At 38.8% G+C, this 17,779-nt stretch overlaps 1 protein-coding gene across 3 annotated transcripts in view; it reads right to left on the bottom strand.

The window, feature by feature from the left end:
- Positions 1–17,779, bottom strand: part of ZC4H2 (zinc finger C4H2-type containing) — a 75,869-nt gene that overhangs the window by 35,555 nt on the left and 22,535 nt on the right. Inside the window, exon 2 of one of the 3 annotated variants that reach the window (XM_059883559.1) lies at positions 10,893–11,030. The exons of the other annotated variants lie outside the window; for them this stretch is intronic. The gene's annotated coding sequence lies outside the window, so the exon portion shown is untranslated. The remainder of the gene's footprint in view (positions 1–10,892; positions 11,031–17,779) is intronic. 3 annotated transcript variants of the gene reach the window in all.

The following is a 17,779-nucleotide window of genomic DNA, read 5'->3' as shown; positions in this document are numbered from 1 at the left end:
AATAGTACCTCTCCCTGCCCACACTGCCCATCTCTTCTGTTATGGCTATCTCCTTTACCATAGTGGTTTAAACTTTGTTATAAAAGAGCCTACAATGTGTAAAATGTATGTATAATGTATGTGTATGCATGTGTGCACATGTACTAGCATGAGAAGCAAGGTATATTACCACTTACTAAGATTATAATAATAATCATTAGCATAAGAATAATAGCATTTTATAGGGCTGGCTCAAGCCTTTCTAATTTGTAATCTATTCAGTTAAGATACTAGCAATTAGTACTAAAATCAGGGGTGAGAAATCAGGAGTAAGAGGTCTCTCTCATTGACACTTCGTATAAATCAACATAGCATACATTTCCTTGCTTGGGTGAGTGTCTTTTATCTAATCCTTCCTCCCCCATCCATGTCTTCCATCCATGTCCAATATTGCTTATAGACAACTCCAAGTTGTTGGGCAGGATACACTGTAATCCCAGATTAAATAAAAATAAACCAAAGGTTTTCACCTGGTGGGGTCACAGTCAAAGTGTTGCCTGGATTTGGAAAATCAAAGGCACAAAGGCTTCCTCAAAGCACCATGGTATTTTCTCTCCTTCAGGAGGAGGACTGTCATCAGCAAAATGGCAACTTTGTCCTTTGGGTATGAGGCCCAGGGTAGCCACCGTCCAAGGTGTTTGGAGCCTTTTTCTATTGTCCACTGTGGCAAGAAATGCCAAGGACTGCAGACCCCAACTAAGGAGCAGAAGGGCTGACTCCTTATTATGAGAGGGAAGCAGAGTTATTTACTGTTATTTCTAAAGTCATTTTCTCGGGGTTGGGGGGCGGGGAGCCCGGCCCATCCTTTAGTGGAGGGACAGCTGTATTATTGCAGCTTTTGATGGTACTAGAGTTACCTCTTAGCAGTGGTCTATCCTGCTTATGGATATGCAATGGCTTCAGCACCGTTTGTTGTAAAGACTGTCCTTCCTTTGTTGGATTACTTTTTCACCTGTCAAAAATCACTTGGCTATACTTCTATGGGTCAATTTCTGGCTTCTCAATTTTGTTCCAATTATCTATATGTCTGTCCCTTTGCTGATATCACCCAGTTTTAATCACTGTAGCTATGTAATACGTTTTGAAATCAGGAAGTGTGATTTCTACCACTTTATTTTTATATCTCAAGATTCTTTTAGCTATTCTAGTTCTTTTGCCTTGCCATATAAATTTTAGAATAATTTTGTCTATATCTACCAAAAATCTTTCGTGGATTTTGATGGGAAATTTGTTAAATTTGTATATTGATTTGGGAGGATTTGTGTCTTTTTTATATTGACTCATCTTCTAAACCCTGAATACAGTGTCCTTCTATTCAAATCTCCTTTGATTTCTTTTATTAGCATTTTGTAGTTTTCAGCAAAAAGCACTATACATTTTTTGTTAAATCTTTGTCAAACTTAGGTATTTCATGCTTCTGAATACTTGTAAGTGGTTTCATACTTTGTAAACATAGTTTCCACATGCACATTGCTATTTATAGTGCTGATCTTAATTTTGCAATCTTGTTGACTCACTTATTCGACATAGGAGTTTGTTTTTGACTTATCAGGATTTCCAACATTCCAAATCATGTTATCTGAAAACAAGAACAGTTTTATTTCTCTTTCCATATTGTATGTCTTTAATTTACTTTCTTGTCTAGCCTCTAGAGCTATATTGACCAGCAGTGCTGAGAGTGGACACCGTTGCTTTGCTCATGATCTGAGTGGGACAGCATTCATTTTTTCACAAGTGTAATGTTAGCTAGCCAAAGGCTATTTGCAGATGTATTTTATCAAATTGAGAAAGTACTCCCACGCCCCCCCCCGCCCCAACTCATAGTTTTTTAAGAGATTTTATCATAAATATGTGTTGAATTTTGTCAAGTGTTTTATCTGTATTTCTGGACATAATCATGATATTTTTCTTGCTTAGCCTTTTAATATGATATGTAACATTGACTGATTTTTGAATAACAAACTAACTTTGCATCTCTAGAATAAATCTCTTTTGGTCATGGGGTCATTTCTTTTTATATATAGTTGAATTCTATTTGTTAATACTTTGATGATTATTTTTACATCTATAACCATGAAAGATTTTAGTTTGTAATTTTCTTGTACTCTCTTTACCTGAAATTGGTATCAGGACATTAAGACATAAAATTAAGATGTAAAAGACATAAAATTAAGACATAAAATAAATGGAAAAGTGTTCTTTCCAATTCTGCTTTCTGGAGAGACTGTTAAGAGTTGAGGTTAATTCTGTTTAACAATTTCGTAGAATTTTCCAGGGAAAGCAAATGGGCATGGAAGTTCTCGTTTGGGGAGTTTTAAAATTAAATTAATTTTTTAAAATTTTCTAAATAGTTTCAGGGTTATTCAAGTTATCTATTCTATATTGGAATAGTTGTGGTAGTGTTTTTTTTGGAGAATTTCTCCATTTCATGAAACTTATTTAATTTACACAGCTAGAGTTGTTCAGATTATATTCTTTGCAGCCAAAGATGGAGAAGCTCTATATAGTCAGCAAAAACAAGACTGGGAGCTGACTGTGGCTCACATCATGAGCTCCTTATTGCCAAATTCAGACTTAAATTGAAGAAATTAGGGAAAACCACTAGACTATTCAGGTATGACCTAAATCAAATCACCTATGATTATACAGGGGAAGTGAGAAATAGACTTAAGGGACTAGATCTGATAGACAGAGTGCCTGATGAACTATGGACGGAGGTTTGTGACACTGTACAGGAGACAGGGATCAAGACCATCCCGATGGAAAAGAAATGCAAAAAAGCAAAATGGCTGTCTGGGGAGGCCTTACAAATAGCTGTGAAAAGAAGAGAAGTGAAAAGCAAAGGAGAAAAGGAAAGATATAAGCATCTAAATGCAGAGTTCCAAAGAATAGCAAGAAGAGATAAGAAAGCCTTCTTCAGCGATCAATGCAAAGAAATAGAGGAAAACAACAGAATGGGAAAGACGAGAGATCTCTTCAAGAAAATTAGAGATACCAAGGAAACATTTCGTGCAAAGATAGGCTCGATAAATGACAGAAATGGTATGCACCTAACAGAAGCAGAAGATATTAAGAAGAGGTGGCAAGAATACACAGAAGAACTGTACAAAAAAAGAGCTTCACAACCAAGATAATCATGATGGTATGATCACTCACCTAGAGCCAGACATCCTGGAATGTGAAGTCAAGTGGGCCTTAGAAAGCATCACTACAAACAAAGCCAGTGGAGGTGATGGAATTCCAGTTGAGCTATTTCAAATCCTGAAAGATGATGCTGTGAAAGTGCTGCACTGGATATGCCAGCAAATTTGGAAAACTCAGCAGTGGCCACAGGACTGGAAAAAGTCAGTTTTCATTCCAATCCCAAAGAAAGGCAATGCCAAAGAATGCTCAAACTACCACACAATTGCACTCATCTCACATGCTAGTAAAGTAATGCTCGAAATTCTCCAAGCCAGGCGTTAGCAATACGTGAACTGTGAACTTCCAGATTTTCAAGCTGGTTTTAGAAAAGGCAGAGGAACCAGAGATCAAATTGCCAACATCTGCTGGATCATGGAAAAACCAAGAGAGTTCCAGAAAAACATCTATTTCTGCTTTATTGACTATGCCAAAGCCTTTGACTGTGTGGATCACAACAAACTGTGGAAAATTCTGAAAGAGATGGGAATACCAGACCACCTGACCTGCGTCTTGGAAACCTATACGCAGATCAGGAAGCAATAGTTCGAACTGGACATGGAACAACAGACAGGTTCCAAATAGGAAAAGGAGTACGTCAAGGCTGTATACTGTCATCCTGCTTATTTAACTTATATGCAGAATACATCATGAGAAACGCTGGGCTGGAAGAAGCACAAGCTGGAATCAAGATTGCCAGGAGAAATATCAATAACCTCAGATATGCAGTTGACACCACCCTTATGGGAGAAAGTGAAGAGGAATTAAAAGCCTCTTGATGAAAGTGAAAGAGGAGAGTGAAAAACTTAGCTTAAAGCTCAACATTCAGAAAACGAAGATCATGGCATCTGGTCCCATCACTACATGGGAAATAGATGGGGAAACAGTGGAAACAGTGTCAGACTTTATTTTTCTGGGCTCCAAAATCACTGCAGATGGTGACTGCAACCATGAAATTAAAAGATGCTTACTCCTTGGAAGCAGAGACATTATTTTTCCACAAAAGTTCCGTTTAGTCAAGGCTATGGTTTTTCCAGTAGTCATGTATGGATGTGAGAGTTGGACTGTGAAGAAAGCTGAGTGCTGAAGAATGGATGCTTTTGAATGTGGTGTTGGAGAAGACTCTTGAGAGTCCCTTGGACTGCAAGGAGATCCAACCAGTCCATTCTGAAGGAGATCAGCCCTGGGTGTTCTTTGGAAGGAATGATGTTAAAGCTGAAACCCCAGTACTTTGGCCACCTCATGCGAAGAGTTGACTCATTGGAAAAGACTGACACTGGAAGGGATTGGGGGCAGGAGGAGAAGGGGTCGACAGAGAATGAGATGGCTGGATGGCATCACCAACTCGATGGACGTGAGTCTGAGTAAACTCCGTGAGTTGGCGATGGACAGTGAAGCCTGGCGTGCTGTGATTCATGGGGTCACAAAGAGTTGGACACGACTGAGCAACTGAACTGAACTGAACTGAGAGTTGTTCAGAGTATTCCCTTGCTCTTCTTTTGAAGTCTGTGGGTTTAGTAGTGATAGCTTCTGTTCCGTTCCTGATGTCCATAATTTGTGTCTTCTCTCTTTTCTGTTAATTTTGCTAGAGGTTTTTCAATTTTACATATTTTTCAAATGATCAGCTTTCTGTTAAATTGATTTCCCTATTGTTTTCTTCCTGTTTTGAATCCTTGATATCTGGTCTTATTTGTATTATTTCCTATATTCTGCCTGCCATACGTTTGTTTTGCTCCTCTTTTCTAGTTATTTGAGGCGGGAGCTAAAATTATTAATTAGAAGTATTTCCTCTAATGTAAGTACTTGGAGGTCAAATTTCCCTCTCACCACTACTTTTGTGGCATCCCACACATTTCGATATGTTTAATTTTCATTTTTGCTCAGTTCAGTTCAGTTCAGTCACCCAGTCATGTCCAACTCTTTGCGACCCCATGAATTGCAGCACGCCAGGCCTCCCTGTCCACCATCAACTCCTGGAATTCACTCAGACTCACGTCCATCGAGTCAGTGATGTCATCCAGCCATCTCATCCTCTGTCGTCCCCTTGTCCTCCTGCCCCCAATCCCTCCCAGCATCAGAGTCTTTTCCAATGAATCAACTCTTCACATGAGGTGGCCAAAGTACTGGAGTTTCAGCTTTAGCATCATTCCTTCCAAAGAAATCCCAGGGCAGATCTCCTTCAGAATGGACTGGTTGGATCTCCTTGCAGTCCAAGGGACTCTCAAAAATCTTCTCCAACACCACAGTTCAAAAGCATCAAATCTTCAGTGCTCGGCCTTCTTCACAGTCCAACTCTCACATCCATACATGACCACTGAAAAAACCATAGCCTTGACTAGATGGACCTTTGTTGACAAAGTAATATCTCTGCTTTTGAATATGCTGTCTAGGTTGGTCATAACTTTCCTTCCAAGGAGTAAGCGTCTTTTAATTCCATGGCTGCAGTCACCATCTGCAGTGATTTTGGAGCCCCCAAAAATAAAGTCTGACACTGTTTCCACTGTTTCCCCATCTATTTCCCATGAAGTGATGGGACCACATGCCATGATCTTCGTTTTCTGAATGTTGAGCTTTAAGCCAACTTTTTCACTCTCCTCTTTCATTTCATCAAGAGGCTTTTTAGTTCCTCTTCACTTTCTGCCATAAGGGTGATGTCATCTGCATATCTGAGGTTATTGAGATTTCTCCCGGCAATCTTGATTCCAGCTTGTTTTTCTTCCAGTCTAACATTTCTCATGACATACTCTGCATATAAGTTAAATAAACAGGGTGACAATATGCAGCCTTGACGTACCCCTTTTCCTATTTGGAACCAATCTGTTGTTCCATGTCCAGTTCTAACTGTTGCTTCTTGACCTGCATACAGATTTCTCAAGATGCAGGTCAGGTGGTCTGGTATTTCCACCTGTTTCAGAATTTTCCACAGTTTATTGTGATCCACACAGTCAATGGCTTTGGCATAGTCAATAGAGCAGAAATAGATGTTTTTCTGGAACTCTCTTGCTTTTTCCATGATCCGGCGGATGTTGGCAATTTGATCTCTGGTTCTTCTGCCTTTTGTAAAACCAGCTTGAACATCAGGAAGTTCACGGTTCATGTATTGCTGAAGCCTGGCTTGGAGAATTTTGAGCATTACTTTACTAGCGTGTGAGATGAGTGCAATTGTGCGGTAGTTTGAGCATTCCTTGGGATTGCCTTTCTTTGGGATTGGAAAGAAAACTGACCTTTTCCTGTCCTGTGGTCACTTCTGAGTTTTCAAAATTTTCCATGTATTTTTGGTTCCCTTGAGGCTTCATCTTTAAAACATGCATTATTTTAGGAGTGTTTTTTATATAATTCAAATATTTATAGACTTCCTTGGTACTTTTTGTCTGATTTCTATTTTGAATTTATTAATGTCAGAGAAAACACTCTGTACTTCCATTCTTTAAATTTGTTAATTTTTAATATTTATTTATTTGTCAACGTTAACCTCATTTTATTTCATTATTTTTTAAATTTAAATTTATTTATTTTAATTGGAGGCTAATTACTTTACAATATTGTATTGTTTTTGCCATACATCAACATGAATCTGCCAGGGGTGTACATGTGTTCCCCATCCTGAAGCCCCCTCCACCTCCCTCTCCATACCATCCCTCTGGGTCATCCTAGTGCAACAGCCCCAAGCATCCTGTATCCTGCATCGAACCTGGACTGGCGATTTGTTTCTTATATGATATTATACATGTTTCAATGCCATTCTCCCAAAACATCCCACCCTCGCCCTCTCCCACAGAGTCCAAAAGACTGTTCTATACATCTTTGTCTCTTTTGCTGTCTCGCATACAGGGTTATCATTACCATCTTTCTAAATTCCGTATATATGCATTAGTATACTGTATTGGTGTTTTTCTTTCTGGTTTACTTCACTCTGTATAATTTTTTTATATCCCAGAATATCATCTATCTATCTTGGTATATGTTCCATGAACACTTGAAAAGTATGCATATCCTGTTGTTGAGTGGAGTGTTCTATAAATGTTAATTAGATTCTGTCATTGATGATGTTGTAAGAGCTCTATACCCTTGCTGATTTTCTGTCTAGTTCTGTCAAGTGAGAGACGTATGTTAAAGGCTTCAGCTATAACTGTGGCTTTATCTCTCTCCTCTTTTGGTTCCAACAGATTTATCCTACATATTTTACAGTTCTATTGTTGGTGTATGCCCATTTAGGACTGCTAGGTCTTCCTGGCAGCTACACACTTTTGTCATTATCTAATGTACCTCTTCACACGCTAGCAAAGTAATGTGCAAAATTCTCCAAGCAACGTTTCAACAGTACGTGAACCAAGAACTTCCAGATATTCAAGCTGGATTTAGAAAAGTCAGAGGAACCAAGACCAAATTGCCAACATCCATTGGATCATAGAAACCAAGAGAATTCCAGAAAAAGCATCTACTTTTGTTTCAGTGACTACACTAAAGCCTTTGACTGTGTGAATCACAACAAACTGTGGAAAATTCTTCAAGAAATGGGAATACCAGAACATCTTACTTGCCTCCTGAGAAAACCGTATGCAGGACAAGGAGCAACAGTTAGAACCAGATATAGAACAGTGGACTACTTCCAAATTAGGAGAGGAGTATGTCAAGGCTGTATATTGTCACCCCACTTATTTAACTTATATCCAGAGTACATCAAGTGAAATGCTGGGTTGGATGAAGCACAAGGTGGAATTGAGATTGCTAGGAGAAATATCAGTAACCTCAGATATGCAGATGACACACCCTTATGGCAGAAAGCGAAGAGGAACTAAAGATCTCTCGATGAAGGTGAAAAAGGAAAGTGAAAAAGCTGACTTATAACTCAACATAAGATCGGGCCCCTCCTGAGTTCTGGTCTGGCAGCACTTTGTCTGCATCTTATCAGGATCTTCTGTTGAGAGACAACTTGTGCAGACGGTTACTATTGTGCCTGATTGGGGTTGAACAAGACACATTTGTGAGCTCTGTGCAGGCCTGGGAGCTGGCACTTAGGGACCTCTGATATACATGATGTGAGAAGAGGGAACACCAAGTCCTTATCTGCCCAGATGGCTTGAAGCTGTTAGGATGGGCCCCACAGCTAAATGAAGGTCATCTCCATCTCTTCCCTCCACCTTCTCTTCTCTACCCAACGCTGTGAATCTCTTTTGATATACCAGGCTGTGGAGAACACTTAAGGAACTGATTACTGGCTAGATCTGTCTCTCTCCTTTTGACTCCCCATCTTCTCCTCTTGGTCATCTCTATCTCTTTCCTTCCTCTTCTCATTTCTATATAACTCTGTGAACCTCTCTGGGTACTCCAGACAGTGGAGAGCACATAGGGAATTGATTACTGGCTAGATAGCTCTCTCCCCTTTTGATGCCCTCTCTTCTCCTCCTGGTCACCTCTATCTCTCTCTGCCCTCTTCTCTTCTCCATGTAACTCAGCGAACCTCTCTGGGTGTCCCTCATTGTGGAGAATCTTTTCTCAATTAACCTAGATGCTTTATCATTGGTGCAGTATGGATGGAGAAGTCTTGAGGCTACTGTAAGAATAAGACTTAAAACCAGAGGCAGGAGGCTTAAATCCAAAACTTGAGAACACCAGAAAGCTCTTGACTCCACGGAACATTAATCAACAAGAGCTCTTCCAAAAGCCTCCATACCAACACTGAAACAAAGCTCCACTCAAGAGCCAACAAATTCCAGAGCAAGACATACCATGCAAATTCTCCAGCAACACAGGAACATAGTCCTGGGCTTCAACATACAAGCTTCCGAAAGTCACACTAAACCCACAGACATCTTAAGACTCACTAGTGGACACTTCATTGCACTCCAGAGAGAAGACATCCAGTTCCACCCACCAGAACACTGACACAAGCTTCCCTAACCAGGAAATCTTGACAAGCCACTTGTCCAACCCCACCCACAGGGAGCAACCTCCACAATAAAGAAGAGCCACAGACTTCCAGCATACAGAAAGCCCACCCCAAAACACATCAATCTAAATAAGACGAAAAGGCACAGAAATATTCATCAGGTAAAGGAACATGTTAAATACCCACCAAACCAAACCAAAGAGGAAGAGATAGGGAGTCTACCTGAAAAAGAATTCAAAATAATGATAGTAAAAATGATCCAAAATCTTAAAAAAAAAAAAAAAAAATGGAGTTACAGATAAATAGTCTGGAGACAAGGATTGAGAAGATGCAAGAAATGTTTAACAAGGACCTAGAAGAAATAAAAATGAGTCAATCAATAATGAATATGCAATACCTGAGATAAAAAAACACTCTGGAGGGAATCAACAGTAGAATAACTGAGGCAGAACATAGGATAATTGAGGTGGAAGATAGAATGGTGGAAATAAATGAAGCAGAGAGGAAAAAAGGAAAAGAATTAAAAGAAATGAAGACAACCTCAGAGATCTCTGGGACAATGTCAAATGCCCCAACATTCGAATCATAGGAGTCCCAGAAGAAGAAGACAAAAAAGAAAGGTCATGAAAAAATACTTGAGTTGATAATAGTGGAAAAATTCCATAAAATGGGGAAGGAAATAGCCACCCAAGTCCAAGAAATCCAGGGAGTCCCAAACAGGATAAGCCCAAGGCAAAACACAAGACACATATTAATCAAATTAACAAAGATCAAACACAAAGAGCAAATATTAAAAGCAGCAAGTGAAAGGCAACAAATAACACACCAGGGGATTCCCATAAGGATAATAGCAGATCTTTCAATAGAAACTGTTCAGGCCAGGAGGGAATGGCAGGACATACTAAAAGTGATGAAAGAGAAAAAACCTACAACCCAGATTACTGTACCCAGCAAGGATCTCATTCAAATATGAAGGAGAAATCAAAAGCTTTACATACAAGCAAAAGCTGAGAGAATTCAGCACCAGCAAAACAGCTCTTCAACAAATGCTAAAGGATCTTCTCTAGACGGGAAACACAGAAAAGGTGTATAAACTTGAACCCAAAATAACAAAGTAAATGGCAACAAGATCATACTTATCAATAATTACCTTAAATGTAAATGGGTTGGCAAAACTAATACAATATTGTAAAGTTTAAAAATAAAATAAAATTTAAATAAATAAATAAACGAATTAAAAAAAAAAAATGTAAATGGGTTGAATGCCCCAACCAAAAGACACAGACTGGCTGAATGGAAACAAAAACAAGACCCCTATATATGCTGTCTACAAGAGACCCACCTCAAAATAAGGGACACAAACAGAATGAAAGTGAAGGTCTGGGAAAAGATATTTCACACAAAGGAGACCAAAAGGAAGCAGGAGTAGCAATACTCATATCAGATAAAATAGACTTTGAAATAAAGGCCATGAAAAAAGAGACAAAGAAGGACAATACATACTGATCAAAGGATCAATCCAAGAAGAAGATATAACAATTATAAATATATATGCACCCAACATAGGAGCACCACAATATGTAAGACAAATGCTAACAAGTATGAAAGGGGAAATTAACAATAACACAATAATAGTGGAAGACTTTAATACCCCACTCACACATATGGATAGATCAACTAAACAGAAAATTAGCAAGGAAGCACAAACTTTAAATGATACAATGGACCAGTTAGACATAATTGATATCTATAGGATATTTAACCCCCAAACAATGAATTTCACCTTTTACTCAAGTGCACACAGAATCTTCTCCAGGATAGACCACATCCTGGGCCATAAATCTCGCCTTGGTAAATTCAAGAAAACTGAAATCATTCCAAGCCTCTTTTCTGATCACAATGTGGTAAGATTAGATGTCAACTACAGGGGAAAAAAAAAAAAAAACTAGTAAAAATACAAACATATGGAGGCTAAACAACACACCTCTGAATAACAAATCACAGAAGAAATAAAAAAAAAATCAAAATGTGCATAGAAATAAATGAAAATAAAAACACAACAACCCAAAACTTATGGGACACTGTAAAAGCAGTGCTAAGGGGAAGGATCATAGGAATACAGGGTTACCTCAAGAAACAAGAAAAAAGTCAAATAAATAACGTAACTCTACACCTAAAGCAACTAGAAAAGGAAGAAATGAAGAACTGCAGGGTTAGTAGAAGGAAAGAAATCACAAAAACTAGGGCAGAAATAAATGCAAAAGAAACAAAAGAGACCATAGCAAAAATCAACAAGGCTAAAAGCTGGTTCTTTGAGAAGATAAATAAACCCCCCAAACCATTAGCCAGACTCATCAAGAAACAAAGGGAGAAGAATCAAGTCAACAAAATTAGAAATGAAAATGGAGAAACAACAACAGACAACACAGAAATACAAAGGATCATAAGAGACTACGATCATATGGATCGTAGCCAATAAAATGGACAACTTAGAAGAAATAGAGGAATCCTTAGAAAAGTATAACTTTCTAAAACTGAACCAGGAAGAAATAGAAAATCTTAACAAACCCATCACAAGCACAGAAATAAAAACTGTAATCAGAAATCTTCCAGCAAAAAAAGCCCAGGACCAGACAGCTTCACAGCTGAATTCTACCAAAAATTGAGAGAAGAGCTAACACCTATCCTACTCAAAGTCTTCCAGAAAATTGCAGAGGAAGGTAAACTTCCAAACTCATTCTATGAGGCCACCACCACCCTAATACCAAAACCTGACAAAGACGGCACAAAAATAGAAAACTACAGGCCAATATCACTGATGAACATAGATGCAAAAATCCTTAACAAAAGTCTAGCAAACAGAATTCAACAACATATTAAAAGATCATACATCGTGTCCAAATGGGCTTTATCCCAGGGATGCAAGGATTCTTTAATATATGCAAATCAATCAATGTAATACACCACATTAACAAATTGAAAGATAAAAACCATATGATTATCTCAATAGATGCAGAGAAAGCCTTTGACAAATTTCAACATCCATTTTTGATAAAAAAAAAAAAAAAAAACCTCCAGAAAGCAGGAATAGAAGGAACATATCTCAATTTAACAAAAGCTATATATGATAAACCCACAGCAAGCATTATCCTCAATGGTGAAAAATTGAAAACATTTCCCCTAAAGTCAGAAACAAGACAAGGGTGCCTACGCTCAGCACTACTATTCAACATAGTTTTCCAAGTTTTAGCCACAACAATCAGAGAATAAAAAGAAATAAAAGGAATCCAGATTGGAAAAGAAGAAGTAAAACTCTCACTGTTTGCAGATGACAGGATCCTCTACAAAGAAAACCCTAAAGACTCCACCAGAAAATTACTAGACCTAATCAATGAAAATAGTAAAATTGCAGGATATAAAATTAACACACAGAAATCCCTTGCATTCCTATATACTAACAATGAGAAAACAGAAAGAGAAATTAAGGAAACAATTCCATGCACCATTGCAACGAAAAGTATAAAATGCTCAGGAATAAATCTACGTACAGAAACAAAAGCCCTATATATAGAAAACTATAAACACTGACGAAAGAAATCAAAGAGGACACAAATAAATGGAGAAATATACCATGTTCATGTATTGGAATAATCAGTATAGTGAAAATGAGTATACTACCCAAAGCAATCTATAGATTCAATGCAATCCCTATCAAAGTACCAGTGGTATTTTTCAGAGACGTAGAACAAGTAATTTCACAATTTGTATGGAAATCCAAAAAACCTTGAATAGCCAAAGCAATCTTGAGAAAGAAGAATGGACCTGAAGGAATCAAGCTGCCTGACTTCAGGGTGTACTAAAAAGGTACAGTCATCAAGACAGAGGGTACTGACACAAAGACAGAAATATAGATCAATGGAACAAAGTAGAAAGCCCAGAGATAAATCCACCACCTATGGACATCTTATCTTTGACAAAGGAGGCAAGAATATACAATGGAGAAACGACAATCTCTTTAACAAGTGGTGCTGGGAAAAGTGGTCAACCACTTGTAAAAGAATGAAACTAGAACACTTTCTAACACCATACACAAAAATAAACTCCAAATGGATTAAAGATCTAAACATAAGACCAGAAACTATAAAACTCCTAGATAACATAGGCAAAACACTCTCTGACATAAATCACAGCAGGATCCTCTATGACCCACCTCCCAGAGTAATGGAAATAAAGGCAAAAATAAACAAATGGGACCTAATTAAACTTAAAAGCTTTTGCACAAAGAAGGAAACTCTAAGCAAGGTGAAAAGACAGCCTTCAGAATGGGAGAAAATAACAGCAAATGAAGCAACAAAGAATTACTCTAAAAAATATACAGGCCTGTCATGCAGCTCAATTCCAGAAAAATAAATGACCCAATCAAAAAACGGGCCAAAGAACAAAACAGACATTTCTCCAAAGAAGACATACAGATGGCTAACAAACACATGAAAAAAATGCTCAACATCACTCATTATCAGAGAAATGCAAATCAAAACGACAGTGAGGTACCATCTGAGGCCAGTCAGAATGGCTGCTTTCAAAAAGTCTACAAATAATAAATGCTGGAGAGGGTGTGGAGAAAGGGGAACCCTCTTACTGTTGGTGGGAATGCAAACTAGTACAGCCACTATGGAGAACAGTGTGGAGATTCCTTAAAGAACTGGAAATAGAACTGCCATATGACACAGCAATCCCACTGCTGGGCATACACACCAAGGAAACCAGAATTGAAAGAGAAACGTGTACCAATGTTCATTGCAGTACTGTTTACAATAGCCAGGACATCGAAGCAATCTATATGTCCATTAGCAGATGAATGGATAAGAAAAGTTTTGTATATAAACACAAAGGAATATTACTCAGCCATTAAAAAGAATGCATATGAATCCGTTCTAATGAGGTGGATGAAACTGGAGCCTATTATACAGAATGAAGTAAGTCTGAAAGAAAACCATCAATACAGTATACTAACGCATATATATGGAATTCAGAAAGGTGGTAATGATGACCTTATATGCGAGACAGCAAAAGAGACACAGATGTAAAGAACAGTCTTTTGGACTCTGTGGGAGAAAGTGATGGTGGGATGATTTGAGAGAATAGCATTGAAACATGTATATTATCATATGTGAAACAGATCACCAGTCCAGGTTCGATGCATGAGACAGGGTGCTCAGGGCTGGTGCACTGGAATGACCCTGAGGGATGGTATGGGGATGGAGGTGGAATGGGGGTTCAGGATAAGGAATATATGTATACCCATGGGTGATTCATATCAATGTATGGCAAAAACAAGTACAATATTGTAAAGTCATTAGCCTCCAGTTAAAATAAATAAATAAATTAAAAAAACCAAAAATCTAAGATCATGGCATCCGATCTCATTACCTCATGGCAAATAGATGGAAAAACAATGGAAACAGTGCCAGACTTTATTTTCTTGGGCTCCAAAATCACCGCAGATGTTGACTGCAGTCATGAGATTAAAAGGCGCTTGTTCCTTGGAAGAAAAGCTATGACAAACTTAGACAGTGTATTAAACAGCAGAGGCATTACTTTGCTGACAATGTTCTATTTAGTCAAAGCTATGGCTTTTCCAGTAGTCTTGTATGAATGTGAGAATTGGACCATAAAACAGGCTGAGCAATGAAAGATTGATACTTTTGAACTGTGGCATTGAAGAAGACTCTTGAGAGTCCCTTGAATTGCAAGGAGATAAAACCAGTCAATTGTAAAGGATATCAATCCTGAGTATTTTCTGGAAGGATCAATGATGAAGCTGAAGCATCTCTCTCATTTTAGTCTCTGTGTTTTTTTTTTTTTTTTGGTTTGTTAGTTTGTTATTGTTTTCTTCCTATGTTTTATTGAGCATTTTATGAAATTATATTTTATCTATACTGTTTTTAAATATACCTCTTTCTATAGTATTTTAGTAGTTGGTCTAGGTATTATGGGCTTCCCAGGTGACTCAGAGGTAAAGAATCTGCCTGCCAATGCAGGAGCTACAGGAGATGTGTGTTCAATCCCTGGGTCAGGGAGATCCCCTGGAGAAGGAAATGGCAACACACTCCAGTATTCTTGTCTGTAGACTCCCAGGACAGAGGATCCTGGTGGGAACCAGTCCATGGGGTGACAAAAAGTCAGACATGACTCAGCAACTGAACAATAACAACATCCTTTTCGAATCAGTGGGTGTATATCTCTTGACAAATATGGAGAGTCTTCAGCCATCATTGCAAATATTTTTTACTCTCACCCTATTTTTCCTCTATAGATAAGGCCTTTCTGTTGTCTAATTCTTCTTCCTTCCTTCCCTACATCATTTATACCCCAGATAGCAACCATTGAAAACTATTTAATGCCTATTTGTTGTATTGCATATGTCTTTCTAAAGTGTAAATTATTGATAAGGAGAGAACTGTCTGTTGATGGGTGGGGCTGTGCTCCCTCCCTGTTAGTTGTATGGCCTGTGGGTACCCAGTCCTGGAGTCTACAACTGCTATGGTAGGGCTACTTGGTGACCTCCAAAAGGGCTTATGCCAACACTCACCTCCCAGGACTGTTAGTGCCCTTGTCCCTGCAGCAGGACAATGCCAACCCATGCCTCCAAGGGAGACCCTCAAACACTCACAGGCAGGTCTTGTTCAGTCTCCTGTGGGGTCATGGCTTCTTTCCCCTGTATCCTGGTGCACACAAGCGTTTTTTGTGTCCTGTAAGAGTCTCTGTTTTCCTCAGACCTGTGGAAGTTCTGTAATCAAATATCATTGTCCTTCAAGGTCAGATTAACTGGGAATTCCCAGTCCCTTTGCTGGATCCTCAGGTTGGGAAAGCTGATATGGAGCCTGCTGCTGCTGCTGCTAAGTCGCTTCAGTCGTGTCCGACTCTGTGCGACCCCATAGATGGCAGCCCACCAGGCTCCCCCGTCCCTGGGATTCTCTAGGCAAGAACACTAGAGTGGGTTGCCATTTCCTTCTCCAATGCATGAAAGTGGAAAGTGAAAGTGAACTCACTCAGTCATGTCCGACTCTTCGCGACCCCATGACTGAAGCCCACCAGGCTCCTCCATCCATGGGATTTTCCAAGCAAGAGTACTGGAGTGGGGTGCCATTGCCTTCTCCGGATGTGGAGCCTATAAACTTCAAAACAGTAGGGGAACTTCTTTGGTCTTATTATTGTTCTCCAGTTTGTGGGTTTCCCACCTGGAGGTATGGCATTTGATCTTGATTGTGTCCCTTCTACTGTCTTGTTGCAGCTTCTCCTACAATCTTACAAACTCCAGAATGAAAACCACCATCACAGAAAGCTAACCAAAATAATCACATGGACCATAGCCTGTGTAACTCAATGAAGCTATAAGCCATGCTATGCTGGGCCATGTAAGACAGACAGGTCATGATGGAGAGTTCTGATAAAACATGGTCCATTGGAGAAGGGAATGGCAAACCACTTCAGTATTCTTGCCTCAAGAATCCAATGAACAGTATGAAAAGGCAAAAATATATGATACCAGAAGATAAGTCCTCAAGGTCAGTAGGTGTCCAGTATGATACTAGGAAAGAATGGAGAAGAGGCTGAGCCAAAATGGAAACAACGCTCAGCTGTGGATGCGTTTGGTGGTAAAAGTGAAGTCTAATTCTGTAAAGAACAATATCACATAGGAACCTGGAATGTTAGGTCCATGAATCAAGGTAAATTGGATGTGGTCAAGCAGGAGATGGCAAGAATGAACATCGACATCTTAGGAATCAGTGAACTAAAATTGAAGGGAATGGGAAAATATAATTCAGATAACCATTTTATCTATTACTGTGGGCAAGAACCCTTTAGAAGAAATGGAGTAGTCCTCATAGTCAACAAAGAGTCCAAAATCCAGAACTTTGGTGAAATCACAAAATCAACACAATGATCTGTTTTTTTTCCAAAGCAAGACATTCAACATCACAGTAATTCAAGTCTATACCACAAACACTGATGCTGAAGAAGTAGAGGTTGATTGGTTCTAGGAAGACCTATAACACTTTCTAAAACTAACATCAAGAAAAGATTCTTTTTCATCATAGGGGATTGTAAAGCAAAAGTAGGAAATCAAGAGGTACCTGGAATAACAGGCAAGTTTGGCCGTGGATCCAAAATGAAGTGTGGCAAAGGCTAACAGAATTTTGCCAAGAAAACACACTGGTCATAGCAAACACACTCTTTGAACAACACAAGATACAGCTCTACACATGGACATCACCACATGTCAAAATTGAACTGAGATCAACGATATTCTTTGCAGCCAAAGATGGAGAAGGTCTATACAGCCAGCAAAAAAAAAAAAAAAAAAGACCTAAGGTGACTGGCTCATATCATGAGCTCTTTATTGCAAAAGAGAAGCTTAAGTTGAATAAAGTAGGGAAAACCACGAGACTATTCAGGTACTGCCTAAATGAAATCCCATGTGACTATACAGTGAGGTAACAAATAGATTCAAGGGATTAGATCTGACAGGCAGAGTGCCTGAAGAACTATGAACGGAGGTTCATAACACTGTACAGGAGGTGGTGACCAAAACCATTTGCATGAAAAAGAAATACAAGAAGGCAAAGTAGTTGTCTGAGGAGGTTATACAAGTAGGTGAGAAATGAT

The sequence above is a fragment of the Bos taurus genome, chromosome X (genome assembly GCF_002263795.3).
Source record: "Bos taurus isolate L1 Dominette 01449 registration number 42190680 breed Hereford chromosome X, ARS-UCD2.0, whole genome shotgun sequence".
In the NCBI taxonomy this organism is placed as follows: Eukaryota; Metazoa; Chordata; class Mammalia; order Artiodactyla; family Bovidae; genus Bos; species Bos taurus.
This window is presented reverse-complemented; position numbering and strand designations above follow the sequence as displayed.